The 5,000-nt window shown below is 31.3% G+C and overlaps 2 protein-coding genes across 4 annotated transcripts in view; one reads left to right on the forward strand and one right to left on the reverse strand.

Moving 5' to 3' along the window:
- LOC144980234 (uncharacterized) overlaps positions 1–5,000 on the reverse strand; it is a 240,613-nt gene that overhangs the window by 138,493 nt on the left and 97,120 nt on the right. The gene's annotated exons all lie outside the window — the stretch shown is intronic.
- LOC144980233 (uncharacterized) overlaps positions 1–5,000 on the forward strand; it is a 164,917-nt gene that overhangs the window by 134,395 nt on the left and 25,522 nt on the right. The gene's annotated exons all lie outside the window — the stretch shown is intronic.

The raw sequence follows: 5,000 nt of genomic DNA on the forward strand, positions 1-5,000 counted from the left end.
CACACAAACCTGCAACATGTAGGATTGAACGTTTAATGTCTATTTGATAGACTTTATAGAGAACCATTCATAATACTAGCTGAATAAAAACAACAACGAAGAGATGCGCGACGTCATTTTGTAAGATGAATCTTGAAGTTAATGTCAATACATTTATGGATGTCACCGAACATATAGATGGGTTGAGGAGGTGATATGAAATATATTTCATTTTGTTGCTGGGACAATAATAATAATAATAATAATAATAATAATAATAATAATAATAATAATAATAATAATAATAATAATAAAAATAAAAATAATAATAATAATGATAATAATAATAATAATAATAATAATAATAATAATAATAATAATAATAATAATAATAATAATAATAATAATAATAATAATAATAATAATAATAATTAATAATAATAATAATAATAATAATTAGTTGAAGAAGAAGAAGAAGAAGAAGAAGAAGAAGAAGAAGAAGAAGAAGAAGAAGAAGAAGAAGAAGAAGAAGAAGAAGAAGAAGAAGAAGAAGAAGAAGAAGAAGAAGAAGAAGAAGAAGAAGAAGAAGAATGATATAACAAAACAAGGATTAAATAAAACTTAGATAAAACTTACATACATACATACATACATACATACATACATACATACATACATACATACATACATACATACATACATACATACATACATACATACATACATACATACATACATACATACATACATACATACATACATACATACATACATACATACATACATACATACATACATACATACATACATACATACATACATACATACATACATACATACATACATACATACATACATACATACATACATACATACATACATACATACATACATACATACATACATACATACATACATACATACATACATACATACATACATACATACATACATACATACATACATACATACATATCAAAATTGTTTATTTCAGGAAATATACATGATAATGTAACAAGGGTAACATATTCATTGACATAATACCATTTCCTAAAATAATGTACAATGTATAGAGCTGGAGTATTAATTTGAACAGTGAAGTTTCAGACTCTTCCACAGAATGTCCCAGAGGTAATAATGATATTAGTGTTGATGACGATGATAATGATAATGACGACGATGATGACGATGATGACGATGAAGATGATGATGATGATGATGATGATGATGATGATGATGATGATGAAGATGATGATGTTGATGATGATGAAGACGATGATGACAATAACAGTGGTGGCTATGGCGGTGATGGAGACGACGACGATGAGAGTAACAACGGTAGCAATGATATTAATAATAATAACAACAACAATAATAATAATAATAATAATAATAATAATAATAATAATAATAATAATAATAATAATAATAATAATAATAATAATAATAATAATAATAATAATAATAATAATCCCTATCACTATAATATTAATAATAATGTTGATAATTGTGGTGATGATAACAACAGTACTAATAATTACGATGATGATAATAATGACAATAATAATAATAATAATAATAATAATATAATAATAATAATAATAATAATAATAATAATAATAATAATAATAATAATAATAATAATAATAATGATGATGATGTTGATGATGATGATGATGATGATGATGATGATGATGATGATGATGATGATGATGATGATGATGATGATGATGATGATGATGATGATGATGATGATAAAAATATAATAATAATAATAATAATAATAATAATAATAATAATAATAATAATAATAATAATAATAATAATAATAATAATAATAATAATAATAATAAATAATAATAATAATAATAATAATAATAATAATAATAAATAATAATAATAAACAGTAATGAAAAATTAAATCGATTATTACAATCATATACAAATTGATATATTTGGAATATTTGACAAATAGATGGATACATATAGATAGAGGGATATATAAATAGACAAATATCTATATTATTAAATATGTAGTGCTACTAATTATGATGAATTTTACATCTTTGTCTCCAAACTTTGTAAGAGCCAATGATGGCACTGTTGCTTATATATTTTGAAAGGACTTTTGCTTCTTTGCTTTTAATGCCCAGAATCTTTAAGCCATTCACAAATCTACCATGGACATAGCCGAGGCTACCTACAGAAAGAACGATAACCTCGGATTTATATCCAAGAGCATTTAGTTCCATGCATAAAGGAAAGTACTTTTCAAATTTAGTTTGGAATGACTTGTTAATATGAGCATCAAATGGGACTGAAATTTCAACAATTTGGGCTGTTTTCATTTCTTTGTTGATTTTTAAAATGTCCGGTCGATTACTGTTAGTATTAAATGAGGATTTGTCACTGTCGAAAAAACTTGGTCTGGTGAATGTGTCTCTGAAAATTTGAGTAGTGTCGTTTTTAGGTATTTTGTCAAAAATAATGTCAACAATTCTATTGTGTCGTTTTTGATATATTAATTTGAATTTTGTACATCCGTTTACAACGTGAGATACCGTATCTGACGGATGATTACAGATCTTGCAGCCTTTGGAGTACGACAATGGGTAATATGTATGAAGTAGACTGTCGCACTCCAGAAGCTGCAAGCGGCATTTTATAGCAAACGTTCTAATTTCGTCAGGGAATTTATGATTGAATATGAAACTGGAGGAGAGAGCGTGGTTTACCCCAGTGGCTTCTCTAACAATTCTTCCTTGGGACGCCAGTTCATGGAAATGGGTAGCTATCTCATTCAGTCTCACACTTTTAAGGAAGTTTTGAAAACATTTTGGGGACTTAAAAGAACAACTGACGTCACTATCAGCCTGTACAGACATCACATAATCTTCATCTTTTATTAAGGAAACATTTTGGCGGATACACTTTTCAAAAAGATCCACCCAAAATGACTTTGGCCAATTAACTTTTGTATTATTTTGAAGGCGTTTGCCGTTGTGACAAAAACCGGCATACATACATACATACATACATACATACATACATACATACATACATACATACATACATACATACATACATACATACATACATACATACATACATACATACATACATACATACATACATACATACATACATACATACATACATACATACATACATACATACATACATACATACATACATACATACATACATACATACATACATACATACATACATACATACATACATACAAATGCTGAATAATAATATGGGTATGGGTGGATAGAAAAGGTGTAAGCAGACACCTCTCTTAGGAATTTTGACGCCGTAAGAGGAATTTCCGCAGATAAGAAAAGGGAATTGGGATGGTATTTGGCATTGTGTTTAAATATTGTAGAGTTCTAATTAGATATCTGATTAGAATTATTTTATAATATATTATAAACACAATGCCAAATACAATCGCACAGTTTCCTTATTTCAAATAAAGTAAGCCTCCAAAACCTAATGGTATTGATTTTAGTAATGGTGGTAGTGAGGATGATGTGGTGTGGGTGGTCGTAGTAGTATCGGTATTGATGATGATGATGTGATAGTGGTTGTTGTTGATGCAGTAGTGGTAGTGATGATGCAGAGGTGGTGGTGGTATTACTAGTTGTAGTTGTAGTAGTAGTGGTAGTGATGGTGATGTGATGGTGGTGGTAGGTGTAGTTGCAGTAGTAATGGTAGTGATTATGAGTTGGTGATGGTGACTCTAGTATTTGTGGTAGTGATGATGATGATGACGATGATGATGATGATGATGATGATGATGATGATGATGATGATGATGATGATGATGATGATGATGATGATGATGATGATGTCGTGGTGGTTGTAATAGTGGTGCTAGTGATAACGATGTGGTGGTGACGGTAGTTTTAGTTGCAGTAGTAGTGGTACTGATAATGCTGTGGTGGTGATTGTAGTAGTAGTAGTAGTGGTAGTAGTAGTAGTAGTAGTAGTAGTAGTAGTAGTAGTAGTAGTAGTAGTAGTAGTAGTAGTAGTAGTAGTAGCGCAGTAAAGATGATATGGTGGTGGTGGTTGTTGTAGCTTTACTGATAGTGATGAAGATGTGGTGGATGTAGTAGTTGTTGAAATGATGATGTGGTGGTGGTGGCTGTAGTAGAAGTGGTAGTGAGGTAGTGATTAGGTGGTGATGGTGCTTGTAGTAGTTGTGGTAATGATGATAATATGGTGGTGATGGTGGTTGTGGTAGAAATGGTAGTGGTGATGAAGTGGTGGTGGTTGTTGTTGTAGTAGTAGTGGTACTGATGATGTGGTGGTGGTGGTGGTTGTAGTAGTAGTGATAGTGATGATAATGTGCTAATGGTGGATGTAGTGTTTGTGACAATGATGATGATGATGTTGTAGTAATGATGGTAGTGATGATGGAGTGGTTGTAGATTTACTGGTCGTGATGATGATGTGATGTTTGTGGATGTAATAGTAATGGTAGTGATGATGATGTGGTGGTGGTGGTGGTGGTTGTAGTAGTTGTGGTAATGATGATGTGGTGGTTGTGGCTGTAGTAGCAGTGGTAGTAATGATGATGTGGTTGTGGTTGTAGTTGTAGTTGTAGTGATGATGTGGTGGTTGTTGTAGTAGTGTTAGTTCAGATGATGTGGTAGTATTGGATGTGATAGTAGTAGTAGTGGTGGTAGTGAGGATTATTTGGTGGTGGTGATGGTAGAGGTTGTTAGTGATGATGATGTGTTGGTTGTGGTTGTAGTAATAGTAGTGGCATGATGATGTGCTGGTGATGGTGGTGGTTGTAGTAGTGTTAGTTCAGATGATGTGGTAGTATTGGTTGTGGACATTAGTAGTGGTGGTAGTGACGATTATGTGGTGGTGGTGATGGCTGAGTTTGTTAGTGATGATGATGATGTGTTGGTGGTGAAGTAGTGGTAGTGATAATGATGTGATGTGGTGGATGTAGTAGTAGTCGTAGTAATTATGTGGTGGTGGTTGTAGTAGTAGAGGTCGTG

The sequence above is a fragment of the Berghia stephanieae genome, chromosome 9 (assembly GCF_034508935.2).
Source record: "Berghia stephanieae isolate SIO BIC M18660-M18661 chromosome 9, UCSD_Bste_1.3, whole genome shotgun sequence".
Taxonomy (NCBI): Eukaryota; Metazoa; Mollusca; class Gastropoda; order Nudibranchia; family Aeolidiidae; genus Berghia; species Berghia stephanieae.